This window comes from Oryctolagus cuniculus, chromosome 7, assembly GCF_051225735.1.
Source record: "Oryctolagus cuniculus isolate XC-2025 breed Fujian yellow rabbit chromosome 7, ASM5122573v1, whole genome shotgun sequence".
Lineage (NCBI taxonomy): Eukaryota > Metazoa > Chordata > Mammalia > Lagomorpha > Leporidae > Oryctolagus > Oryctolagus cuniculus.
Genome location: NC_142873.1, coordinates 1 through 27500, shown reverse-complemented (window position 1 = coordinate 27500; position 27500 = coordinate 1). Strand labels below are relative to the sequence as shown.

At 58.7% G+C, this 27500-nt stretch overlaps 1 non-coding gene and 1 pseudogene across 1 annotated transcript; both read left to right on the top strand.

The window, feature by feature from the left end:
- Positions 1 to 21276: 21276 nt before the first annotated feature.
- LOC138848032 (18S ribosomal RNA) lies at positions 21277 to 23177 on the top strand (annotated as a pseudogene).
- Positions 23178 to 24709: 1532 nt separating this feature from the next.
- On the top strand, positions 24710 to 24863 carry LOC138848043 (5.8S ribosomal RNA). Its single transcript, XR_011385901.2, has one exon. It is a non-coding gene; the product is annotated as a 5.8S ribosomal RNA (ribosomal RNA).
- Positions 24864 to 27500: the final 2637 nt, after the last annotated feature.

Here is a 27500-nt window from a genome sequence, read left to right as displayed (position 1 = left end):
GCCGTCTTTCCTGACTCTCTCCGTCGGCACCCACCCCCCCGAGGAAAAGGACTCTTTGCTCCATCGGCTGGATCTCTGGTGGGATCGCTCAGCCTGCACGTCTCCCACGGGACATGCCTTCACCCAGGCCTGGGTTTGCGGGAGGGTCTCTGCTCCCTTGGTACTGTGCGTGCCTGATTGCCCCTTTGCCCGTGTTGTGACCTACTGATTATATCTAGGAAGGAGCCATGATCATCTCTCATGATCACATCGAGACTGTGACACGCACACACACACACACAAGGGATGGATGGATCACGGGGTGTGTGTGTGTGTGTGTGTGTGTGTGTGTGTGTGTGTGTGTGGCGGTCACCGTGCTTACCCTGCCATCGGAGTGAGGGACAGTGAGGCTCACAGCATTTTTCCTTTTCCCCGCTTGCACGTGTGCACCTGGTCCATTCTCCCCCGCTCTTCCCCAGGACAGCCAGAGCGCCTCTGGCCCCAGGCCCCATCCAGCAGATGAGAGATGGCTCTCTCCCGGCTCCCAACCCCCAACCCTGTGTAAGAATTTCCCTGAAATGATTTGAAATGCAAATTATGGCCATGTAGAGGGAGGAGATTCAGCACGTGGTTGTGCTCAATAGGTGTGGGACACACACATGAGAAATGGGACTGTGCTTTTGGTCTTGTTCTAAACACCACAAGGGGTAAATCAGGGTTTGAAAAGGATTATTTGTGTGTTTATTGTGAGGCAGAGCATCAGAACAATCTCCATTTGAACATAATTGTCCCCCCCCCTCTCTCTCTCTCACACACACACACACACACACACACACACACACACTTACTTCTCTATCCATCCATCTCTCAATGTATTCAACTCAGGTCATTCTTTCATTCATGTGGGCAGGGCATCACAGAAATCCTGATTCATAATTGAAATACAGTGATTGATTTCAAACACCGACATCTATTATCTGTGAGGCAGAATGTGAGAGAAATCACAGTTCAAAAATGATTACTTGGCTTGGTTTCACAGATATCTCTTCCTCCTCGTGTCTTACTTCACCATCATGGGTGTGATATGGGGGGGGGGGGCATAACAAAACAAAGCATGCAGTTGCAGTTGGACTCTTTAGTACCAGGGGTGCTGGAGAGCCATTTTGGAATCGAAAAAAGGTCAGTAGGTCCAGAAGTTGAACCCACTAGGGTGGCGCGTCATCCACCCAGACCCACCAAGGATAGGAGTGCTGCTTTCTCAATCTTAGGCATCCTTTGGATCTTGCGAATACTGTGTGTGTGCATATTTTCAAAGAAAGAAGTATCGGAGTGGGGTGGGGTGATCACTATGCCCTGGGGAGTTATGTTGGGGCTCCCCCTCCCCTCCCCCTCCCCCTCCCCCCCTCCCCCTCCCCACTCCCCCTCCCCCTCCCCCTCCCCCTGGCAGAACCTCACAAAAAATTCAATTCAAACATGACCTGTCAATCTACTGCGAGGCTGCGGAACAGGGGAAAAAGCTCCAAACAGTGTTTACGGCGAGGCAGAGCGTCACAGAAATCTCAGGTCCCTACACCATTCAACTAGCTAGCGAAAACAGCTTTCGATCTAATTCCGAGGCAGAACATCTCAGAAGAATGGCATGATTGGATCACAATAATTACCTATCCATCTCCCTCTACACGTTTCAAGGTAGAGCATCACAGAAATCTCAGATTAGCACACACCATCATCCATCCATCCAGAGGGCAGAACATCAAGGAAAAATCACCAAACATAAATTACCTATTTTTCTTTTATTACAGCAAAAGGCAGAGACATCAGAAAAAAATCTAAAAATTCCTACCCATCATTATCTAACTCTTCATTCATTCACTCAATCATTCGTTCATTCACTGGGAGGCAGAAATCCTCAGTTCAAACACGATTATCTATCATGTGTTGATTGAGTCAATCGATCTATCAATCTATAGAACATCAGGAAAATCATGAATCAAAAGCAATGATGGATTTGTACAGCCAAAATCATTGAGGCAGAGTAATTTTAAACATGATTATTTCAGGGGCGGTGCTGGGGCTTGGTAGGCTGGGCCTTTTCCCTGAGACACAAGCAGGCAGGCCTCTCTTATGGGCGTGCTTTTGCCCCTGCCACACACAGCCGGAGATGCGGAACAAGCTCCTGCCTTCTGGCTCAGAGCAGAGCGACCCAGCCATTCTGGGGAGTGGAGTGAGCCGGCAGATGGAAGACCTTCCTTTCTCTCTGTAACTCTGCCACAATAAATGAAAATCATGTCTCTTTCTACAGGTGCACATTTGCACTCCGGTCGCGATATGGTACTGTATTCCCATCCCCCCCCCCCCCCCCCACACACACACACACACTAACAGGGAGCTGGATTTCCTTGGAGCGCAGCCAGGACTCAAACAACTGCTTTCCTCAAAGGGATGCCTATGTCAGGGGTGGGTGGTGCTGTGAATCCACAACACGGCTGATGACTATTTTTTTTTTTTTTTCTCAATTAGGGTTGGTATTACAGTCAGACATCACTCCTTATAATCCTAATTTACAATCATCGATGCCACTGGGGGCGGGGGCGGGGCACAGAAGGTGGGAGAAGTCATTTAGAACTCCAAATGGGAGTCTTTAGTGCAGAGTATCAAGAGCCATTTTGAATCAAAAAGGAAGGTCAATAGGTGCAGAAATTGAACACTGGGTGGCGGGTCAGCACTGAGGCCTACAATGGGGGAAGAGAGCTGCTACTCACTCAATCATGGTGATCTTTGGAAATCTGAAAAATGCTATGGGGGAAAAATGTCAGGAGTGAGGCAGTTGTGGGGGGGGGGGTGTCAGTATGTCCTGGTGAGTTACGTTTGGGATGCCTGCCACTTTGAGTTCTGCTTGGCGGCTCTTCTGCTTAAACCATACAACTTCCCATGAATAGATCCTTGGGGAGCCTTTTCCTTATATGATGAAGGGAGACAGATGACATAAATAGGAGAGCCAGGAGCCAGTGGATGAAAAATCTCCCTCCCCTCCCAACATGGTTTATCTATCTATCTATCTATCTATCATGCATCTATCGGAACATCAGATCACGATTCACAAATGAATATTGAGGCTGGGCGCCACGGCTCCACTAGAGCTAATCCTCCGTCTTGGTGGGCGCCGGCACACCGGGTCCTAGTCCCGGTTGGGATCCCGGATTCTGTCCCGGTTGCCCCTCTTCCAGGCCAGCTCTCTGCTGTGGCCAGGGAGTGCAGTGGAGGATGGCCCAAGTGTTGGCCCCTTCACCCATGGGAGACCAGGAGAAGCACCTGGCTCCTGCCTTTGGATCAGCGCGGTGCACCGCGGGCACCGCGCTGGCAGGCGGCCATTGCAGGGTGGACCAGCGGCAAGGAGGAGCTTCTTCTCTCTGTCTCTCTCTCTCTCTCTCACTGTCCACTCTGCCTGTCAAAAAATAAATAAAAATTTTAAAAGAATATTGATTTATCTGGAGGCAGAGCATCAAAAAGTACCCTTCCTCGCTTGCAGGACTGGACCACAAAAATCATACATTTGGACTCAAAATAAAATCTGTAGTACCATGAGAAGCGAGATCGTTTTTGAATCTAAAGGAAGGTCACTAGGTGGAGAAATTGAACACTGCGTGTTCTAAATCCAATCAGGCCATCTTAAGAAACCAGTGCCCCACAGTAGCTGGGACTGGACCAGATCAAGACATCTTTGCTAGAAGGAGGAAGAGCCCACACTCCGATATAAAATGCTGATGTCCAAATGGTGGTGGTTTTTTTTTTTTTTTTTTTTTTTTTTTTTTTTTTTTTTTTTTTGCGGCAGAGGGTGGATAGTGAGAGAGAGAGAGAGAGAGAGAGAGAGAGAGAGAGAGAGAAGAGAGAAAGGTCTTCCTTTGCCTGCCGTTGGCTTCGCCCTCCCATGGCCGCTGCGGCAGGCGCACTGCGCTGATCCGATGGCAGGAGCCAGGTGCTCCCTCCCTGGTCTCCCTGGGGTGCAGGGCCCAAGCACTTGGGCCATCCTCCCTGCACTCCCTGGCCCCAGCGAGAGCTGGCTGGATAGAGGGGGGGGCAACCGGGACAGAATCCGGCGCCCTGACCGGGACTAGAACCTGGGGGGGTGTGCCCCGGCGCCCGCAAGGCGGAGGATTAGCCTAATGAGCCGCGGCGCCCGGCCTTTTTTTTTTTTTTTTTTAGAGCTTCTCCAAGGGAACCTGTCTTCTAGGAATTTTTCTTTCATAAGATCTATTTATTAGAAAAGGAAGAAAGGAAGAAAGGTTGATTTTTTTTTTTATTTACGTATTAGAATTGAGTTATAGAGAGGGAGCCAGGGACAGAGACAGAGTCTTCCATCCCCTGGTTCACCTCCAGATGGCTGCTATGGCTGGAGCTATGCTGATCCAAAGCCAGGAGCCAGGAGCTTCTTCCAGGTCACCCACATGGGTGCAGGGGCCCAGGACTTGGGCCATCTTCCTGCTACTTTCCCAGGCCTTAGCAGAGAGCTGGGATTGGCCCCAGTACAGTGCAATCCTTGCTTTTTTTTTTTTTTTAATTTTAAAAAGAATTTATTTATTTTGGGGCTGGTGCTTGCTGTGAGCAGGGTTAACACCCTGGCCTGAAGCACCAGCATCCCATAGGAGTGCCATCAGACAGAAGACCTCTCTCTGCCTCTCCTCTCTCTGTGTGACTCTGACTTTCAGTAAGACCAATAAATCTTTAAGAAAAATTGATTTATTTATTTATTCACTTGAAAGAGTTACACACAGAGAGAGGGCTTGGCAGAGAAAGTGAGAGTAGTCTTTTGTCTGATGGTTCACTCCCCAATGGGCTGCAATGGCTGGAAATGTGCTGATCCTGAAGCCAGGAGCCAGGAGCTCTTCTGGGTCTCCCACAGGGGGTATAGAGGCTCAAGGGCTTGGGCCATCTTCCACTGCTTTCCCAGGCCATAGCAGAGAGCTGGATTGGAAGAGGAGCAGCTGGGACTCAAACTGGCGCACATATGGGATGCTGGCGCTTCAGGGCCAAGGACGTTAACCTGCTGCACCACAGCGCCGGCCCCCAGTGCAATCTTTCTTTAAAAAAAAAAAAAAAAAAACCTTAAGGGAACTCGGCTGACGACTGTGATTCCGTGATCCGCTAATATGAGGTCTATTTCCAGTCCCTCCTCCTCCATTTCCAATCCAGCTCCTTGCTAATTCACCTGGAAAGCCACAGGAAGATTGACCCACTACTTGGACCAGCTGGGAGATGTGGAACAGATGAAGCTCCCAGCACCCTGCCTCCTGGATTTGCCCTGGCCACCCAGAGCCCATCCAGCAGATGGAAAGTCTCCCTTCCACCTCTCTCACAACCCTCAGCCTGTCACCCCATAACTTTTCCCACATACATAAGAGTAAATAAATTTTAAAAGAATTGGCTAACTAAATCTCTGAAAGGGGGGATGGGCTGGCCCTGGGGCATAGTAGGTTAAGCATCTGCCTGCCTGTGTGTGTGGCTCCACGCTCTGATATGAGATGCTGCTGATGTCCCAAATGGTGTCTTTTTTTTTTTTTTTTAGAGGCTTCTCCCAGAGTTCCTGACTTCAGGAATTTTTCTTTTATAAGATCTATTTATTTGAAAGAAAGGAAGGAAGGAAAGATTTATTTATTTATTTAAAACAGAGTTACAGAGAGGCAGAGGCAGAGAGAGACAGAGTCTTCCGTCCCCAGGTTCACTCCCCAGCTGTGCTGCTCCGAAGCCAGGGGCCCAGGAGCGGGAGCTTCTTCCCCAGTCTCCCACGTGGGAGGCCATATGAGAGAGCTGGACTGGGCCCAGTACAGTGTAATCTTAAAAAAAAAAAAAAAAAGTCTTGGGCTGGCGCCACAGCTCACTGAGCTTAATCCTCTGCCTGCAGCGCCGGCACACCGGGTTCTAGTCCCAGTTGGGGCACCGGATTCTGTCCCGGTTGCTCACCTTCCAGTCTAGCTCTCCCGCTGTGGCTCGGAAAGGCAGTGGAGGATGGCCCAAGTCCCTTGGGCCCTGCACCTATAAGGGAGACCAGGAGAAGCACCTGGCTCGAGGCTCGAATCGCTGTGGTGCAGCAGCCACAGCAGCCCTTAGCAGGTGAACCAACGGAAAAAGGAGAAACGTCTCTCTCTCTCACTGTCCACTCTGCCTGTCAAAAAAAAAAAAAAATCTTAAAGGGGGCTCAGCTCAGCTGTGACTCCGTGATCCGCTAATATGAGGTCTATTTCCAGTCCCTCCTCCTCCATTTCCAATCCAGCTCCTTGCTAATTCACCTGGGAAGCCACAGGAAGATTGACCCACTACTTGGACCAGCTGGGAGATGTGGAACAGATGAAGCTCCCGGCACCTGCCTCCTGGATTTGCCCTGGCCACCCAGAGCCCATCCAGCAGATGGAAAGAATCTCTCTTCCTCTCCCCAACCCTCAGCCTGTTACCCCAATAACTTTTCCACATAAATAGAAAATACATTAAATTTAAAAAGGGAATTGGCCAACTAAGTCTCTGAAGGTGGGGGGATTGGGCTGACCCTGGGGGCATAGTAGGTTAAGCATCTATCTGTGGCTCCAGTTTGAGATGGAAGGACTCTCTGTAACTCTGACTCTCCAGAAAAAAAAAAAAAAAAGATAAAAATCTTAAAAAGAATTATTATTATTATTATTATTATTATTATTCGGGGGCCTGTGCTGTGGTGCAGCAGGTAAAACTGCCACAAGCAGTGCCGGCATCCTTATGGGCTCCCATTCTGAATCCCATCCCAGCTGGCTGCTCTCTGCTATGGTCTGCAAAAAACAGTAAAAGGAGGCCTGAGTCCTTCTGCCTCTGCACTCCCACAGGAGACATGGAAAAAGCTCAGGCTCCTGAGTTCGTATCGGTGCAACTCAGGGTGTTTCAGCCACCTGGGATGTGAACTGGTGCGTGGGAGACCTCTTCCTACTCTGTAACTCTGCCTGAAAAAAATAAATATCTAAAAAAAAAAAAAAAGAATTAGAAGTGAGAAATTGTGATAAAATATTGACCATGTAGAGGGAGGAGATTCAGACAACGGGCATGGCATGTGACACAACATGAAAAAAATCACAGCTTGCTTCTTTTTCTTAAAGGAAGATTGCCAGGCAGAGTGGGTGCGGCAGGTGGTCGTTTATGCCCTTGTGAGTTATGCTTGGGATGCACACACCCCACGGAGGGTGCGCTTTAGGTTCTGCCTGGCTGCTCTGCTAAACATATAGTTTCTGATGAATAGATCCTGGGAGTACCTTCTCCTTTTCACACACACACACACACACACACACACACACACACACCCCTACCTCCCTACTCTCCTTCCCTACCTTTCCTCTCTGTAAGTCTACATTCTAAATCAATCAAGCCAAGACATCTTAGCAGGAAGGAGGAAGAGCCCACACTGATCTGAGAAGCTGCTGTCCCAAACGCTGGATTTTTTTTTTTTTTTCCTTTTAAAGAGCTTCTTCAGGGTGCCTGTCATGTATCGGGGTACACCTGATATATGACAGCAGAATCTGCACCAACCCGCTGTGTTACCACACTGGTCCTGGCATCACAACATGTATGAATGAAGCCTTTTACCACCTTTTACTACCTGTCCCTGTGCTATAGCTGAGAAACTGAACTGAGAAAACATCATATTACACAGGAGATTGCACTTACCCCTGCCTGTTACATTCAGGGTTCATGTGATCAGGTGACAGAGTGTGTGTGTGTGTGTGTGTGTGTGTGTGTGTGTTAAAATCCCAAATCCTGATGATGAATGACAAAAACAATTGAGGTCTGGGGTGTTTTGTGGCATGGTTGGATTAGCGGTTGCTTGAGATGTTGGCATCTCACACCAGAGTGCCAAGTCGGGTCCCTGGGTACTCTATATGCTTCTGAATCGAGCTTCCTGCTAATGGGTCTGGAAAGGCAGCAGTGGATGGCTGAAGTAGATGAATGGAAGCAGATTTCATAATATAAAGACACTGGTGAGACCGGCATTGTGGTGCAGCAGGTGCAGCTGCCGCCTGTGACCCCAGCATCTCATATGGGCACCAGTTTGAGCCTTAGCCACTCCAGTTCCAATCCAACTCCCTGATAATGGCCTGGGGGGTGGTATCAGAGGCTATCCCAAGTCCTTGGGCACCTGGAAGAAGCTCCTGGTTCCTGGGTTCATCATGGCCCAGCCCTGGCCATGGTGGCCATTCGTGGGAGTGTGCCAGATGTCTCACCTTCTCCCTCCCCTCTCTCTCTCTCTCTCTCTCTCTCTCTCTCTCTATATATATATATATATATATATCATCTCTCTCATCTCTATCTCTATCTCTGTTTTTAACCTTTCACATAAGCAAGCAAATAGGCTAACACACAAGGATCTGTGAACAGAGATGCATCTGGCAGCAACCTTGTATGTTCTGGCCAAAGAACAACTGGTGAGTTAAACATGCCTGTGGATGGGCTCATGGTGGAATACACCAGTGTGCACCTATGCCCAGGAAGAAAGGAAAAAAAAATATTGGGTGCCTTCCTAGTTATAAAATATTCTCTGGATAAGCTAAGATGTTCCAAGGTTGGGGGAAAAGGGTGAGGGAGGAAAGCTGTGTTCCTGGCATCCCTGGCCAGTTATTTCTCTCCCCTGCCCCGTGCCCTCTTCCCTTTAGGCCAGAGTCAGGGCAGAGGGTGCCCCATGGGGACAGAGGGATGGGGGAGGACACACACCCTCCCAGAATGAATCTTATCCTATCCTGCCACTGTGTGACTTTGCAAGGCACAGCTGAAGAGAAAACTGGTAGCCTGGCCTTGGGGAATCTACTTGCCACACCCACCCACCCTCTAATGACTTGGAATCTGCCTCATTCAATTGGCTTCATTCAAATGCAGAAGAAACAGCCCCAAGCTTTTCTCTGTGAATGGGTTTCCTTTTCTCTTCTCCTCAGCTCCCCCTACCTCCAGGTCTTGTCAGTGAATGGCCAACTTTCCTGCTCCGCCAGAATGCTGCCTTTCTGGGGCCAAGGTCAGTCAGTCCTCTTCCAGCCCTGGAAACCATGACAGCGACCACAGCTGAAACCCTGGTAAACTTGAGGCTGACATCTTTCTTTATGGCCTGGGGTGTGTTTTGTTAAGATTGAGTGTGCACATGTGTCTTTTCAGAGGACACAGAACAGTGCAGTGGAATGCTGAGCAGATTCTCTTGCCGTTCTGGAATTCTGGTAGTCACAGGACAGAAGGCTAGCAGGGGATGATTTTGACAACAGACAGACAGACAGACAGACAGACACCTCTGCTGGACTGTGCTTGCTCTGGGGAGGAGGGGCAGATTATGGTGATTCGCCTTTGGGTTTCACAAGCACTTCCTCACTCTCCCACCTCGCTCCCCGTGGAAATCCACAGTCCCCCTCCTGTGAGCCCAGGGGCATCAGTGAGTGACCTCACGTGCCTTCTCACCACCCTAACACAAGAGGATAGTTGGACAAATGTGAAGGGAACCCCAGAGAAGATCGTCACAGAGGAAGGGACTTGTTATGGCACGATGAGTGGGCAGGCGAGGTGGGGTTGAGGGCCATAAGGGGGATATGGCTGTCGTTGGGCAAATAGGAAGGAGTACTGTCTGACCAAACACTTAAAGAAGTGTTTGAGCTCCTGCTGAGCATGTGGGAGATCTGGATGCAGTCTCTGGGCCAGCTCGTGCCCCGTGTGTGTGTGTGTGTGTGTGTGTGTGTCCCTCTCCCTCCTTATTTTAAAAAAAAAAATAGGACTACAGCAACGAATGTGACCGTGACGTGAGTGTACCGAATGTGCAGGAACTGTGCAGTCGAATGTGTTTCTGACGGGAGTGGATTTCACATCAGCGAGGAAGTTTTCTGGCTTTGTCAGTGGGGATGTGAGGGATGTGAAAATCTGACAGTGCAGCCATTTGGAGCATCAGAAAAAGGTGAACGAGGACTGTAAATGACTGTGGGTCCTGTGACAAAGAGTGAAAGGAGATTTTCAACTTGTAAAATCCACATGCCGGGGGGGGGGCGGCGCCGGCACACCGGGTTCTAGTCCCCAGTCGGGGTGCCGGTTCTGTCTGGGTTGCTCCTCTTCCAGTCCAGCTCTCTGCTGTGGTTGCCTGGGAGTTCAGTGGAGGATGGCCCAGATCCTTGGGCCCTGCACTCCCTGGGGAGACCAGGAGGAAGCACCTGGCTCCTGGCTTCGGATCAGCCTAGTGTGCCATGGCATTGTGCCTGGCGGCGGCACCACTTGGGGGGGGGGTGAACCAACGGAAAAAAGGAAGACCTTTCTCTCTGTCTCTCCCTCTCTCTCTCTCACTGTCTAACTCTGCCTGTCAAAAAAAAAAAAAAAAAAAAAAAAACAAAAAAAACAAACCATACCCTGGATGTGCCTGCATGCTACACATCCAATTGCCTGCTTTGAGTCTTTGGATATCCACATTCCCAGCTCCCGATGAATACTCCTGGGGAGGCAGCGCGTGATGCGAGTGCCCCCTCCCTCCACTGGGTAGCGTTTCTGGCTCCTGGCTTTGCCCAGGCCCAGCCTTGGCTCTTTGTTGCGGGCATTGTGGAGTGGTCCGGTGGGTACAAAGTCTGCAGACCTCTCCCACCCACACCGTCGTTGCTGTTTTACCCTGAATTATGTGTCATTTCATGATTCCTCTTGACTTCTTGCCTGTGTTCCATTTGCTTAGTTCTCTGTTGGCCTGCTTGTTCATTCTGTAGGGAGGGGAAGTAAAGGTGTTTTGATATATGTTACATCTACATTTGCCAGAGGAAGTCGGTTCTGTCCGCATCCTCAGAGAAGTTCACAAAATTCCCTAGTCTGTGGTAGTGTGGTGACACAAGATTGGTGCTGCTGCTATATGGTCACTCGGATGTTCCGTGCCTCACAGAGATTTTGTCCGAGGCAGCGATAGAGTGGGACAGATGAGGAGCCCGTGGGACAGCCGCCACTAGTATGTTCCTTCATTTTGGCGGTGTTGTGAGGGGGTTGCAAAGGTGGGCATATTGTTTAGAGCATGTTGTAGAGAGGCTGTAGTTTGAAGAGGCGGGGGAGTGAAACCAGCAGATGGAATCAATCTCTCTCTCTCTGTGTTTCTCTCTACCTCCCCCACCCACACACACTTTACCTTTCCGATTCAGAAACAAATAAATGAATCTTAAAAACTTGAAGACATAATGTGTGGTGGACGTTCGGATCAACAGTTAGAGTTTTCGGCATGGGGCGCTCCCGTCTCATGCAGTGGAGCATGGGTTCGATTCCTGAGTCTCCTCTGATTCAAGCTTTGTGAAGAGGCATGCCCTGGGAGGCAGCAGGTGAGGTTTCAAGTGCTTGGCTCCCTGACATCCATGTGTGGGGGAATTGTTAGAAAGCCCCACGGTGAAAAATGACGTCGACGCTATGGGTGTGAGTGATGGGAACTGTCAGGGGCTCACCCCAGAGTCTCCACTGGTGGGGAGCTAGAGTCATACTAGGAGTAAAAAATCCAATCCTGGCTGACGCGCGACTTCACCCGGGTTCTAGTCCCGGTCAGGGCACCGGTTCTGTCCCGGTTGCCCCTCTTCCAGGCCCAGCTCTCTGCTGTGGCCAGGGAGTGCAGTGGAGGATGGCCCAAGTGCTTGGGGCCCTGCACCCCATGGGAGACCAGGAGAAGCACTTGGCTTCCTCCTGCCAAGTAACTGCCTTTTGAGTAAATCGATACAGGAGAACCTGGTTGGTGACAGACATCCTTAGAGACTACTGGTTATTTTTAAGCAGGAGGTTTCTGGGAGTCAAGCGGGTCACTGTTGATAGCCCTACCTGGACTCTCTTTGGGCAGGTCTCTGTGGATGTGGAGTTGTTGGGGAAGGAGGGAGGGGAGGGAGGATCCAGTGTGAGGAAATTTCTGCTTCCCCTTCGTCTCCTCTTCACCCGGGGCCCTCCCTCACTCCGCGAGCCGAGCCGAGCCGAGCCGAGCCGAGCCGAGCCGAGCCGAGTCTCTCTTGCCTGAGGCTACCGCGCACCACCTAGCGGCCACAGTATTGAACATGGGTTTGGTGAGGGGAGCGCTAAGATGGAGTCACAGCTTTCTGGGCTGGCGGGCGGTTGGGGGGTGGGGGCTTGTTTGGCGTGGGCTGGGTGTGGAGCACCTTTGGGACTTCCTCCTTTGGAAGCTGCTGGCATGCCTTTAGGTGGGGCTGGCCCATGTGGGACTGGAGACTGGGGGTGGGTCGGTCTCCCCCCCCAAGTCTCCCCTTCTTCACCTGGAAAGGTGGAAGAAGAAAATTGTTTGTTCTGAACGACATCGACCCCGGATTTTGTCCCTGTGGGAAACCATAGACATGACTGCCCTGTGGATTTTCTGACTTGGGTGCTTGGATAAAAAAGAAAGAAAGAAAGAAAGAAAGAAAGAAAGAAAGAAAGAAAGAAAGAAAGAAAGAAAGAAAGAAACCTAGTGTCTGGGTCTTCTTCTTCCCTTAAGGGAGACTATGGCCCAGGCCTGACCCCTTCTAATTGGATGAGTCAACCCCCTCTCGCCGTGCTGTAGTTCCCTTGACTGGAATTTTTCTCCTTGTCCCCCGTGCCTGCGGCTTTGGCTGCCACACGTAGAAGAATGATGTCTACCCCAAAAGGAAGGCCTCAAAAGGCCGCCTGAGGAGCGATGTTTCTCTGTGATCTACTTCTGTCTGTTGCTCCTCATCCCCCCCCCAGTCCCGGGGAGTAGGCCTTGGGGGCCAAGAAGACTTCTTCCCCCAGGTGGGTTCCAGAGACCTTTGACATCCCTCCCCGCCCTGGTGTTCCAGGGATGGGTTCAAGCTGCAGTCAAAATGTGTGTATGGTGCACTGGTTTATTTTGGTACATCATTGGGACACACACCACACACACACCACACACAGCTCTGAAGGGCTCTCTCCATTTCCACACACATGCATACACGTGCACACAGGTCTGACTGGGTGTGTTGTTTGTCTGGAACACTTGGGAGGCCATTTTAGGGGCAGTGCCTTCCCAGGCAGAGAGGAGAGTGGATGAGAACTTCTCAGGAGCAAAACCCCTCTTGGAATGGGAGGGTGAGTTGTGCTGGGTATCTCCTGGGATGCGGTGACTGGCTCTCCCCTGCTCTTTCTTTTACTGTGCCTCTCCGAGGGAGGGAGCAGAAGCTTCTTGTGGGCTGAGCTAGATCCTGTGTGCCCAGACGCTGTTCACTGTGCAGCCATTTCTGCTCATGTGCTGGGAAGGGGAAAGGCAGGCCAGGCTCACCTGTCCTGTTTCCCAGAGACCCAGTCTGCTCCTCTTCCTCCTCTGACCCCTGACTGCTGCTGGGGAGCAGAGTAAAGTGTGCTCTCTCCCTCTCTTCCTCTCCCTCCCTCTCCCTCTCCCTCTCCCTCTCCCTCTCCCTCTCCCTCTCCCTCTCCCTCTCCCTCTCTCTTCCAGCCTCTCTCTGGGAGACTGTCTGTTCTCCCCTTCTTTCACCATCTCTGACCCACTGCCATTCCACCTCCTTTCTGTCCCCAAAAGAGGCTCAGTGGCTCCCCCTAAGATCTTAGAAGAAAGACAAATAGGAGGCCGGCAGGCGCAGTGGCTCACTAAACTAATCCTCTGCCTGCGGGCGCCGGCGCCCCGGGTACTATTCACTGGTTGGGGCACTGGATTCTGTCCAGGATTGCTCCTCTTCCAGGCCAGCTCTCTGCTGTGGCCCAGGAGTGCAGTGGAGGATGGCCCCAACCCTGGGCCCTGCACACATAATGGAGACCAGGAGGAAGCATCTGGCTCCTGGCTTCAGATCGGTGCAGCGGTCCGGCCGCAAGGCGGCCATTGGGGGGGGGTGAACCAACGGAGGGAAGAGCCTTTCTCTCTGTCTCTCTCTCACTGTCTAACTTTGCCTGTCAAAAAAAAAAAAAAAAGACAGAATTTTAAGGTTAGCTAGTGGGAGCTGGGCAGCTTTTAGCACAACATGTTAAAGACAACGTCAGTGGGAGATGGGCCAAGCAGTTGTGTCCTTGTCACCCACAAGGGTGGCCCAGATGGGGCCCCTGGCTGCTGGCTTTGGCCTAGCCCAGCCTCAGCTGCTGTGGGCATTTGGGAAGTGAAGATATCTCCCTCCCTCCCTCCCTCCCTCCCTCCCTCTCTCTCTCCCTCTCTCTCTCTCCCCCCACCTCTCCTACCTCTCCCTCCCTCCCCCCTCTCTCTCTATCCTTCTCTTTTTACAAAGCTGGGGAGGTTTGTTGTGCTTCCACCCTGCCTCCCGGTCTTCCAGTGGTGACCCTTTACATTTCCCTTCCAACTCCTGGTGGTGGAAGGGAGACACACAACGAGGAGATACTGGGCCATCCTTTATAACAGTACTACCTAGGGAGGGCGTCCCGGCTGGAGACAGTGATTGGCATTGAAGAAAGTGAGTGTGTGAGTGTGACTGTGAGTGTGTGGCCTGTGTTCCTGTCTGGCCCAGCTCCCAGCTCCCGGGGCCCTCCCTCTCATCATTGGCTGAGATTTCTGGAGAGCCAGGCCTGGAGAAATATGGCCCAAGGGTGTGTGTGTGTGTGGGGGGGGGAATCTGGAGCTGACCCACTCGGGCCTGTGGACCCAGTGTCATTCCTCATTCACCTTCCTCCCTCAGCCTCCTCTGCCCCTGCCCTTCATCTCCCCCTTCCTCCCCACCCACCTACCCCCCGCCGAGAGAGCCAAATCTCTCTACGGCGATCCTCTGCGCCACCATAGCGACCACAGTATCAGATCGGGCACGGTGGCTGGTGAAAGCCAAAATGGCGCTGGCGTCTAAATAGAGCGTCCTGAGTATCGCGGACTTCGGGGTGGAGGCTGCGCAGTGGTTGGGGGCCTCTGTGCACATGCGCGGTGTGGAGCATAGGCGAGCTTTCTGCTGTGGGGGCGGGGGGGGGCATTTTTCTCTGGGCTGGGGCGCTGCCGCCGCTGCCGCAGCCCCTGCCGCTGAGAGGGGTGGGAAGCTGGCCGGGTGCGGGGAGCGGGCCGTGACTGGGGATGGGCTCTCGGGTCCTTGGGCGCCACCCTGGGTGATCTGAGTCCCCCTGTGGGTTACCGTTCGCATCTTTCTTTCTTTCTTTCTTTCTTTCTTTCTTTCTTTCTTTCTTTCTTTCTTTCTTTCTTTCTTTCTTTCTTTCTTTCTTTCCTTCCTTCCTTCCTCCCTCCCTCCCCTCCCTCCCTCCCTTCCTTTCCCTCCCTCCCCCTCCCTCTCATTCTTTTTTCCTTTCTTTTATGTTCTCTTTCTCTGGTTGTGCCCTGTTGTCTCTTGCTCTCGTGCTGTTTCCCGCTCGTCCGTGTGTCTGTCAATACTCCTTCTAGCTTCTTTCTCTTTCTTCCGACTTTATTTCTCACTCTTCCCCCTTGGGCTTGTTATTCTTTGTCACTGCCTTATTTTTTCTCCCCACTTGTCTCTCTCTCTCTCTCTCTCTCTCGTCGCTCTTTTAAATTTTCATGCTTTCTCCTCTCTTCCTTATTTTGGTTTCATTTTTTGTCTCCTGCCTTCCCTCATGTGTTTCCTCTCTTTGTCGTGTCCTCCACGTCCTCACAGTTTTCTTTCTAAACTTCCATTCCTTCTTTCCCCCATCTTTTACGTTTTCTTTCTCTCTTCTTAGTTTTTGTCTTTCTGTTCGGTCCTCCTTTTTTTCTTCTTTTCTCCAACTTTTTTTTTTTACTTTCACTCTTTCTGTTACTCTCTCCCTAGTGTTCTTTCAATGTTTTCCCCTCCTTTTTAATTCTCTCTGCTGCTCTCTCGTCTTTTCTTCTTCCTTTTCTTTCCTTTCCTTTCCTTCCTTCACCTTTGGGTGGCCAAGTGGACTTTTTAATTCTTATGTGAATGTGATATCAATACAAAGAAGAAGTTCTATGTAGTTCATAGGTACAAAAAATAAGAATATGACACACTGCACTCCCCCCCCATTTTTTTAACTTCTGTGTAAACAGTGATCTGTGGAGTGCACCCCACCGTGCCCAGGCAATAGTGAAGCCCATGGATGGCCTCTGCCACAGATGGTGTGCTGCCAGAGGATGAGCCTCCTTCCCGATGCCCCCCTCTCCCTCCCCCCACACACCCCCTCAGCCACGAGAAGGGTGCTCCTCGCGGCCAGGACAGCCCTGGGGGTCTGACAGGCTGACTCCCCGGAGCCAGGCAGGCCAGACCCGTCTTCGGGGGAGCACTTCATGCTCTGAGATTCCCAGAGTCTGCTGAGTCCCAACCCTCGGCTGTGTGGGCACCTATGCCCCACAACTGTGGGTTGTTTTGCTGACACCTGCCCCCGACCCCCTCCACACACTCTCTGCCCCCGGGGGCAGCCCTGTGAAGCACTTTCTGAGCTTCGAGTCGTCCCCCTGCCGCCTGGATGCATCCAGCTGGCTGCCCTTGGTTCCTCGGTGTCGGTTGTGGACTCCACCTGGTGGCTGCCTTGATATGGCTGTCGCAGGCTCCGGAGCGGACAAGGGATGACAAGTGGCCGAGGGGCCCAGACAGAGTGTGACAGAGTCCCTAGCTGCTGGAAGGACTGTCCCTGCCCTGCTGGGACCCGGGGACCTGATGTATTGGTCAGGGATTGGGCCTGGAGGATGGCAAGTGAGCAGGCAAAGGTTGTGGAGGGAGGCGGGAAGTCGCCTCGCACGCCTGAACGTGGCTAGACTGGGGTGGCGCTACTGTTGGCGGGTGACCAGCACACCCTGTCACACTAGTATGATAGTGCTGCTGCCGCCACCGCCGCCACCTATGGGGACCGACCGGGGGATGTCGATCTGTGGGTGGCAGAGGGAAGGGTGCCTTGGCCGTACAGGCTTGGGATTTTGTTTTTCCTTTTCTTTCTTCTGAAGTCCTTCTGCGCCTGGGCCTAACCCTAATTAATTTGCTACTTGCCACTAAGGAAGGGTCTGGATTTTTTTTTTTTCTTCCTTTCCAAAATCTCCCTTCAGGGAGCGATCGAAGTTCTGTGTTTTTTTTTTTTTTTTTTTTTTTTTTTGACAGGGCAGAGTGGACAGTGAGGGAGGGACAGAAAGAGAGTCCTTCCGGTGGGGTTGGTTCGCATCCCGTGGCGCACGGCCTAGTGCACTGCGGCCGACACCGCCTGATCCGATGGCGGGAACCAGGTGCTTCTCCTGGTCTCCCGTGGGGTGCAGGGCCCAAGCACTTGGGCCATCCTCCACTACACTCCCTGGCCACAGCAGAGAGCTGGCCTGGAAGAGGGGCAACTGGGACAGAAATCCGGCATCCCGACCCGGGACTGAACCTGGCGTCGCCGGCACCGCAAGGCGGAGGGGGTGTCCCTTTGAGCCCCGGCGCCGGCCCCTGGGTTGCCTTCCTGAGGGCCAGAGGCCGGTCCGCTGCAGCCCGTGTGTGAGTTCGCCTGGATGGGGCTGCCTGCCATGTGTGGGGTGGTGGCCTGCTCATGGCCCTTAACCCCTCCCCCACCCCAGGGTCGACCAGGTGGCCAGAGGAGTGTCCTCTAACAGAGATGGGTGGCATTTTTGGGGACAAGTGACCGGGTCCCCAAGCTCAGAGGTGGCTGTGTCCAGTGCACGCCCTGTGTCCTCTCGCGTGGACATTTTTATGCTTGGAGTTGTGGTTTTGGACCTGCAGGCCGGTGCTGACACGCTGTTCTCCTGGTGAGCTGTCGCCAGGGAGGGGACTCGGACGTGCGTTGGGGACACGGGGACAAAGTGGGCTTCACAAGTGGGCTGGTGCTCGACCGTGCGCCTTTCTGGGCCCCCTGCTTGGGCTCGCGCGGTGGCGTGTGTGCGTTCGTTCTGGTTGTCCGGCGACGGTGATGCCACCTCCGGCCTATGGTGCCCGAGGGCGGTGGGGGTGAGGCGAGCGTCAGGTCCTCTGCCCGCGTGCGCTCTCTGCCGCTGGTGAGCCGATCGCGTGGTGGTTGTGACAGCCCTCTGACTTGAAAGGCCCTCGATGAGGGGTGGCTTCATGCCACGTGTGCGTGTCAGGCGTTCTCCGTTGGGGTTGTCTACCCGCCTGCAGTGAGAAGCGGGGGCTGGTGAAGGCTGCAGCGGGCCCCTCTGGTGGCTGTCCTCGCCGGGTGTGTCCCCCCGCCCTCGCCCACGTGTTAAAGCCTAGACCTGACTGTGACCGATGTGGTGCTGTGGCGCTCTCCTGGGCCGGGCCTAAGCCGCTCCAGTGGGGACGGCCGTTCATGGTGGGCGCTGCTGAGCCTCTCGTTCTGGCCTGCGGGCCCCTCGTTCTGCCTTCCCCCCCCCCCCCCCCCCCCCCCCCCCCCCCCCCCCCCCCCCCCCCCCCCCCCCCCCCCCCCCCCCCCCCCCTACCTGCGGGTGGTGTGTGGGTGGCAGGGGTGCGGACGCCGGCCCGGCCTCTGCTGTCCTGTGCTTTTGCGCGCGGCGGGGGGTCGAGGTCCTCTGACGTGGCGGGCATCCCTCGCCGTCGCCCTGTCGTGGGCTCTGTGGCTGCGGGGCTTGCCTCCGCGCGGGCCTGTGGGTGCCCCTGGCGTGGTCCAGGTTGTGCCTCAGGTGCCTGAAGCCGAGTGGTGGTGTTGCTCCTGTCCCCCAGCGCCCTCTCCCGGGTGTCGCTGCTGCGGCTGCCTCTGGCTGCTGCCTGTGCCCCTTGGGGGTCTTTGGAGGGGGTTGGGCGGTAGAGAAGGAGACACGTGTGCGCTTCGCCTCGCTTGGGAGGAGGCTGCCGGTGTCGTGCCGTCGTCCCCTCACGTGTGTGTGGGAGGCATCGGCTTGGTGGGCGGTGCCCTGCGCGCTTGCCACCCTGCCCCCGTGGGGTGGTGTGTGCCAGGTGTGTTGAGCGGTCGCGGTGTGGTCGGTCTGGCTGGACGAGTGCGGGGGGCTGGGAGGGCTGTAGCGAATGGGATTGGTAATGCGCCCAGCCTGCCTCCCCTGGCCGCGGATGCTCGAGGTGCCGTTTCTTCCCTATACCGCAGACCCCCTCGCCCGATTGATCGGTCTCTCGGGTGGTGCTCCCTCGGCTTGCCTCCTGCTCCGGCCCGGCGGGGGGGGGAGTTGAGGGTGGGGTGTGGCCCACCTTCGGTGAGGAATGCCTTCTCTAGCGATCCGAGAGAGGGGCGTGCCTTCTGACGGGGTAAACCGTTATCCCCCGGCCGCGCGTCCCTTTCTGTGCTGAGTGGGTTGGGTGGCGTGCCCCACCCGTGTGCCCCGTTTGCCTCTTGCTGTTGGGGGGAAGCGGCTAGGCGTGCTGGTGGGTCTGCCGGTCCCCGCGGTGGGGACCGGGGCGCTGCTCTTTCGGCCCTAATGGGCGGCCCGCGCCTCCCCCCTCCGTGTCAGGGAAGGGACCCCCGGGCCGGGCTGGCGGTCCTCGCCGCTCTTCGTTGGGGCGGCGGCGTGCTGTGTGGCGCGTGGCCCCCGCGTCGCTCTCCGTGTGCCTTGTCGGCCGGGGCTTGGCGGGGGGCGCGTGGTCCGTCCTGGCGTCCCTGGGGCTGTGGCGCGAGTGGGCAGCTCTCAGCTTCCCCCTGCTCGCCACCCCGGGCTGCGACTGGCCGTGTCGGGCGGCGGTCGGCACGTGTGTTGGGCTGGGCCCCAGCCCTCCTTCCTCCCTCGGCCCGCGTGGTCGCCCTTGGGGGGAGCGTTCCCTCGGGGTCGCGGTGCTTCTCCGGGCATGGAGATCCGGATGGTTGGATGGGCGGGAGATGGCGCGGGGGGCCGTCGGTGTGTGGGCGGTTGTGGGAGTCGCGTGGGGCGCCCCTGGCGGCGGGGCTCTTGGGTGTGCGTGGGGAGGAGGGCGTGGAGGGTGCCAGAGGCGGCTCCGGTGTCCCAGGCGTCACAGGACCGCCCTGGTGTGTGGCGGTGGGATCCCGTGTCCGTTTCCCCAGCGGGTCCCGGCTTTCGTGGCCCAAGGCGCCCCCGTCCTCTCCCTCGTGCCTCCGGTGCCTCGCCCTCCGGCCTAGGCGGCCCCCACCCCCCTCGCTGTCGCTGCGGGCTGGGCCGTCGCCCTCCCCCTCCGGGGGGGGGTGGAGCTCTTTGAGGGGCTCCGCTGCCCGCGTGCCTGTAGGGGCTTGTGGGGTTGGGGGTCTGTCCGTGACTGGTGGGCGGGGGCGGGGCCGGTGGTCTTCCCCGCGTGAAGATGCGTGTTTGGGTGGCTGTGGCTGGGGCGCGGCGGCCCCCCGGGGCGGCTGCGTCGAGGTACTGCCTTCCCCGTCCCCGCGGGACCGCCCTTGCCTTCGGAGGGTGCCGGCGGTGAGATCCCGCGTGTGGTGGTGGGGGTTGTGCGCTCTGGCGCGACTGGCCGGCCGGCCGGCTGCGTGGTGAGGCCCTTCCGCCCGCACCGTCTCGCGTGGGGGGGCCCTGGTCCTTCCCCGTTGGCCCTTTGCCGCGCCTTCCTTCCGCCTGCCGGGCGGCCCTGGCCCCCCGTCTCCTTTGCTCTCTTTCTCATCCGCTTCCCGACCCGGGTCGCCGTGACCCTGCTGTGTTTCGCCTCCCCTTGGGCCGGCCCACCGTGTCTTGGGGGGGGTTGGGGGTTCCGGCTCCCCTTCCGCGTGTGGGACCCCCCCGGGCGGCTGTGGCGTCGGCGTTGGCTTGTTGGCGTGCGTGGGGGAAGGAGGGAGGGAGGGGGAGGCGTCGTCCCCCCCAGCTCCCCCCCCCCCCGGTGGCCAGTGGTGGCTCGCGGCGGGGGTGCTGCGCGTGTGCCCCGAGTCCCGCGGGTGTGTCGTGGCTGGTTCCTCCGGGTCGTTGCGTCGTGGACTTGGTGTGGCCCGGCGGGTGGTGTGTGCGGGCGCCGGTCGGTCTGGGCGGGGTGTAGGAGGGACACTGTGAGTCGCCCTCCTTGGGTGGCGTTTGGTGTGCCCTGGTTGCCACCGCGTCCCCACCCCGAACCCCCGCGCCGGCCTCCGTGCCCGCCCGGGCGGGGTGGGCCGAATGGGCTCCGGCCGCCTCGAGCGTTGCCCCCGTCGGGGCGCGTTGGACACGAGGTGCGGTCACACGTGAACGACCCGCTGGTGCGGTCCCTTCCCCCCGCTGCGTCGGGCTCGCCCTCGCGTGCCCGCCGTCGCTCCGGGGTCCGCTCCGTCTGCGGGGGTGTGTGTGTCTGTGGGGGGAGCCTCCGGGTCCCCCTCCTCCCGATCTCCTCTTCCCCTCTGCCGCCTCTGCGCGCCCCGTCCCTGGGGTGTGTGCGGGTGAGCCGCCGGGGCTTGACCCGCTCGCGTCCGAGGACGCCCCTGAGGTCCCGCCGGCTCTGTCGTCCGGCTTGCTTCCCCCCGGAGGCTTGCGGCCGCGCCGCCGTGGTGCGCGCCCCGCGCCGGTTCCCGGCTTCTCTCTCGCCTGTGCGAGCGAGCGAGCGAGCGGCGGTCCCTGCCGGTCCCACCCTCTTGACCGCGCGCTCCTACCTGGTTGATCCTCTGCCAGTAGCATATGCTTGTCTCAAAGATTAAGCCATGCATGATCTAAGGTACGCACGGCCGGTACAGTGAAACTGCGAATGGCTCATTCAATCAGTTATGGTTCCTTTGGTCGCTCGCTCCTCTCCTACTTGGATAACTGTGGTAATTCTAGAGCTAATACATGCCGACGGGCGCTGACCCCCTTCGCGGGGGGGATGCGTGCATTTATCGATCGAAAAAAACCAACCCCCGGTCAGCCTCCCCCCGGCCCCGGCCGGGAGGTGGGCGCCGGCGGCTTTTGGTGACTCTAGATAACCTCGGGCCGATCGCACGCCCTCCGTGGCGGCGACGACCCATTCGAGGCGTCTGCCCTATCAACTTTCGATGGTAGTCGCCGTGCCTACTACATAGTGACCACGGGTGACGGGGAATCAGGGTTCGGTTCCGGAGAGGGAGCCTGAGAAAGCGGCTACTACATCCAAGGAAGGCAGCAGGCGCTGTAAAAACCCGCTCCCGACCCCGGGGAGGGTAGTGACGAAAAATAACAATACAGGACTCTTTTTCGAGGACCCGCAATGGAATAGAGTCCACTTTAAATCCTTTAACGAGGATCCATTGGAGGGCAAGTCTGGTGCCAGCAGCCCGCGGTAATTCCAGCTCCAATAGCGTATATTAAAGTTGCTGCAGTTAAAAAAGCTCGTAGGTGGATCTTGGGAGCGGGCGGGCGGTCCGCCGCGGGGCGAGCCACCGCCCGTCCCCGCCCCTTGCCTCTCGGCGCCCCCTCGATCTCTTAGCTGAGTGTCCCTCGGGGCCCGAGCGTTTACTTTGAAAAAATTGGGAGTGTTCAAAGCAGGCCCGAGCCGCCTGGATACCGCAGCTAGGAATAATGGAATAGGACCGCGGTTTATTTTGTTGGTTTTCGGAACTGAGGCCATGATTGAGAGGGACGGCCGGGGGCATTCGTATTGCGCCGCTAGAGGTAAAATTCTTGGACCGGCGCAAGACGGACCAAAACGAAAGCATTTGCCAAGAAATGTTTTCATTAATCAAGAACGAAAGTCGGAGGTTCGAAACGATCAGATACCGTCAGTAGTTCCGACCATAAACGATGCCGACTGGCGAGCGGCGGCGTTATTCCCTGACCCGCGGGCGGCTCCCGGCAACCAAAGTCTTTGGCCCCCGGTTCCGGGGGGAGTATGGTTGCAAAGCTGAAACTTAAAGGAACTGACGGAAGGGCACCACCAGGAGTGGAGCCTGCGGCTTAATTTGACTCAACACGGGAAACCTCACCCCGGCCCGGACACGGACAGGATGACAGATGATAGCTCTTTCTCGATTCCGTGGGTGGTGGTGCATGGCCGTTCTTAGTTGGTGGAGCGATTTGTCTGGTTAATTCCGATAACAGGCGGCGAGGTTTCTGGCATGCTAACTAGTTACCGACCCCCCGAGTCGGTCGGCGTCCCCCAACTTCTTAGAGGGACAAGTGGCGTTCGGGCCACCGAAGTTGAGCAATAACAGGTCTGTGATGCCCTTAGATGTCAGGGGCTGCACGCGCTACACTGACTGGCTCACGGCGCGTGACCACCACCTACGCCGGCAGGCGCGGGTAACCCGTTGAACCCCATTCGTAGTGGGGATCGGGATTGCAATTATTCCCCCATGAACGAGGAATTCCCCAGTAAGTGCGGGTCATAAGCTTGCGTTGGTCCTGATCCCTGCCCTTTGTACACACCGCCCGCGCTACTACCGATTGGATGGTTTAGTGAGGCCCCCGGATCGGCCCCGCCGGGGTCGGCCCACGGCCCTGGCGGAGCGCTGAGAAGACAGGTCGAACTTGACTATCTAGAGGAAGTTAAAAGTCGTAACAAGGTTTCCGTAGGTGAACCTGCGGAAGAGGATCGCTGGCTGAGACCGGGCTTGGCGGCTGGCTGTGCACTGCCTGATTCCGTGCCCGGGGGAAGGGAGAGCCCAGAGAGGGGCGTGTTCCTCCCCCTCCTCTAGCGGGCAGTGTCGAGGTGGCTCAGGGAGTCGCCGGGGATTGTGGCGGGGGGCGTGCGGTGTCGCGGACCGGGTTGCGTTGGGGGGTCCGGACCCTCCCCCGCCTCCCTGCGTGTGCTCGGTGGTGACCGGGGTCCTGGCGCGCCCTCTGGCGGTGGAGGGCCACAGGCGTCCTCCCTGGAGGAAGGCGAGGAGGGGGTTGAGGCCGAGAGGCGTGTGGCGTGCGTGGTGTGTGTGGTGGTGGGAAGAGGCGCTGGGGGGGGCGGTGTGTGCCGCTGGCGGTGGTGACGGGGTGTGTGGGGCGTGTGCTGGTCGCGCGTCTCCCCCTCAACCGTCTCGGGCTCCGCTCCCTTGGCTCCTCTCTGCCCCCTCCCCCCACTCCCATGCCGCTGCCACCTCCCCCCGCCCCTCGTCTTGTCTCTCCAATCCCGGGGCCCGTCATCCCTCTCTCCGTTGGAGGTCCCGAGCGCCTCGGAGCCACTTGGGCGCGGAGGGAGGGAGGAGGAGGTTGTCCCCTCCCACGCACGCCTCGGGGCCGTCCGCCGTCCTCCCGCCTTTTCCCACCCCCCCTACCCCTTCCCCCGCCTCCTCTCACCCCCCAACTTCGTGGCGTCCCGAGAGGGCGCCGCGGTCTGTGTGTGCTTGTCGTTGGGATGGGGTTGTTGGGGGTGGACGGGGGAGCGTGTGCCGTCGCTGCCGCGTGGCCGTGGGCGGTCCGGGACAGGCCCGTCGGGGCCGTCTCTTGCCCTCCTCTTCCGTCTCCGGCGTCCGTCTGAGCTCCCCGGTCCCCTGTGGCCGGGGGGTGGGCGTCGGGCGGGGGGGTGTCTGGAGGTGGCCTCGGTGCCACCTCCCGTGCCTCATCCGGTTTCCCCGCCGTCGTCCTCGCGCGCGGCCCGCGCCGCGCCCCTCTCCCCCAACTTCTCCACCCGCCTCTCCTCCAGGTACCTAGCGCGTTCCAGCGCGGAGGTTTAAAGACCCCAGAGGGGTACCGCCTGTCCGCCTCAGGGGTCAGGGCGGCGGGCCTGTGGGGGTCAGGAGCCCCGAGTCCCGTCCCGTCTCCCTCCCCGCGAGCTCCGCTCCCTCCCTGCCCGGCCGAGGCGGGGGCGCTCGCTCGCGCACCGCGCAGCCTCTCGCGGCGGCTGCCGTCGGGAAAGGGGCGCCTGACCCGGCGGTGGTGTCGTGCCGCGAGAGGGGTGCGCGCGGGGGCGTCGCGTCCTTGTCCCGTGCCGTGTCGGGGGGGGGCGGGAGCCCCCTGGGCGCCTGTGGGGTGTCTGCGTGCTCGCGGGCGCTCGCCCGTCATTCCACCGACCCCTCCCCAGAGTCTTTCATTGTGTCCAGTCTGCTGGCCTGCCCGAGGCAACCCCTTCTCTTCTGTGGGCCGGGGATGGTGCTGTGCCAGGCTTTCCCTTGACGGGGAAAGAGCCAAAAAAACTCGTACGACTCTTAGCGGTGGATCACTCGGCTCGTGCGTCGATGAAGAACGCAGCTAGCCGCGAGGCTGGCTGTGAATTGCAGGACGGCCTGTTCATCGACACTTCCGGAGGCACTTGCGGCCCCGGGTTCCTCCCGGGGCTACGCCTGTCTGAGCGTCGCTTGACGATCAATCGCCCCCGGGTGGGTGCCTCGCGCCTCCCGGGTTGCGCGGCTGGGGGTTTCTGATCTGCAGGGTCTGTATTTTTTGCCCTCCGTCCCCCTAAGTGAGATGGTGGCCCACTGGCCCCTGCCCCCCGCTCCCTCTCCTCGTCCTTTCCCTCGTCTGCGACTGTCCCGCGCGCCACCGGCCCCTTCCCCCGTGCGCCTCCCTCCTTCCCCGTCGCCCGCCCGCCCTCCCGTCCGGCAGGGGCCTCCCCCACGCGCCCTGGTGGCGGCGCGGAGGTGAGCCGCGCGCGGCGGGGGAGGCGTTCGGAGGTGGCGGGGCGGGGGGGTGGAGGTGGGCGGGGCGGGCCGGGCCCGCCGCCGGGGGGATGGTGCGAGGGGGGGTGGGGGGGCGTGTCTGCGGGCCGTGGTGCCGGCTGCCAGCGAGAGGTGGTGAGCACGCGCGTGTGCGTTGGGGGGACCCGAGGCCGCGGAATCGGTAAGGGAAGCGCCCCCCGCCGTCCTCCGGCGTGGACCCCCCAACACCGCGGTCCCCGTCCCGCGTCGGGAGGGCTCGTCGTGTGTGGCGGTCGCGGCGGGGGAGAGGGGGTGGTGGCGGCGCGGCGGGCGCCGGGAGCCGGGGTGCGGGTGGCTGTCTCCTCCCCCCGCGGTGTGGCAGGTGCGCTCGGCGGGGGTCATGGGGAGGCCCCGGGCCTCTCCGCCCCCCGCGCGTCTTGGGCGCCGGCCCATGCATCCATCCGTCCTTCGCTCCCCGCGGCGCCGGGGTCGGCTCGTGCCGAGGCCGGGTCGGCGCGCGGCCAGCATGGTCGCCGCCCTCGGGGATGCGTGCCCCGGCGGCGGCCCGCGGGACGCCGCGTCGTCCGTCCGTCCGGCCCCCGTCTACCCTCGGGGGTGCTCCCGCCGCTCCGCCGGCACCGAGTAGACCCCCGGCCTTGGCGTTGGCGTGTCGCGTGTCTCCCCGCCGCGCGCTCCCGCCTGCCTCTCGCTGCCTGCCTGCCTTCCTTCCCTTCGTCCCTCCCTCCCTCCGAGACGCGACCTCAGATCAGACGTGGCGACCCGCTTGTTTTCAAGCATATTAGTCTATGGAGGAAAAGAAACTAACCGCAGGATTCCCTCAGTAACGGCGAGTGAACGAGGGAAGAGCCCAGCGCCGAATCCCCGCCCCGCGGTGGGGGCGCGGAAGATGTGGCGTACGGAAGACCCACTCCCCGGCGCCGCTCGTGGGGGCCCCACGTCCTTCTGATCGGGGGCCACAGCCGTGGACGGTGTGAGGCCGGTAGCGGCCCCCGGCGCGCCGGGCCCGGGTCTTCCCGGAGTCGGGTTGCTTGGGAATGCAGCCCGAAGCGGGCCGGAAGCTCCTTATTAGGCTAAATACCGGCACGAGACCGATAGTCAACAAGTACCGTAAGGGAAAAGTTGAAAAAGAACTTTGAAGAGAGAGTTCAAGAGGGCGTGAAACCGTTAAGAGGTAAACGGGTGGGGTCGCACCAGTCCGCCCGGAGGATTCAACCCGGCGGCGTGGTCCGGCCGTGCCCGCGCGGTCTCGGCGGATCCTTTCCCGCTCCCCGTTCCTCCCCGGCCCTCCACCCGCTCCCCCTCCCCCGCCGGTCTTCTCCCTTCACGGGGGGTGGGTGCAGCGGGTGCGGGGGTGGGCGGGCGGGGCCGGGGGTGGGGTCGGCGGGGGACCGCCCCCCGGCCGGCGACCGGCCGCCGCCGGGCGCAGTCATTTCCACCGCGGCGGTGCGCGCGGGCCGGCTCCGGGACGGCTGGGAAGGCCCCGGCGGGGAAGGTGGCCCGGGGGGGACGCCTCGCCGCCGTCGTCCGCGGCGGCGGCGGGCGCGACCCCTCCCGGGGTGTTACAGCCCCGCCCCGGCGGCGGCAGCTCGCCGAATCCCGGGGCCGAGGGGCGAGACCTGTGCCGCGCTCCTCGCTCTCCCCCCCTCCCGGCGCTCCCCCCGCGGGGTCCCCCCGCGAGAGGGCTCCCCCCGCGGGGGCGCGCCGGTGTCGCCGCCCCTCGCGGGGCGCGGCTGCAGGGGCCGGGCCGCCCCTCCCACGGCGCGACCACGCTCTCCCGGCCCCCGCCGCCGCCTCCCGGGCGTGTGGCGGGGGTGGGGCGGACTGTCCCCCGTGCGCCCCGGGGGCGTGTCACGCCGTCGGGCTCGGGGAGAAGTCGGCCCGCGGCGCGTCTGCGCGCCTCCGCGTCCCCGCCCTCGCCGTCTCCGGGCGGCGGGGGGGGTTCGGCGCGGTGGCCCCTCCGGCGCGCGCGCGCGAGCGGGCGCACGGGGTCGGCGGCGATGTCGGCTACCCACCCGACCTCGTCTTGAAACACGGACCAAGGAGTCCCGCGCACGTGCGCGGGTCGGGGCTCGCACGAAAGCCGCCGTGGCGCAATGAAGGTGGCCGCCGGCGGCGGGCGCCCGCGCGTCGTCGGCCGAGGTGGGATCTTGAGGCCCTTCCAGTCCGCCGAGGGCGCGCACCCGGCCCGTCACCGCCCGCCGCGCCGGGGAGGTGGAGCACGAGCGCACGTGTTAGGACCCGAAAAGATGATTGAACATGCCTGGAGCGGGAGGCGAAGCCAGAGGAAATATCTGGTGGAGGGTCCGTAAGCGGTCTGACGTGCAAATCGGTCGTCC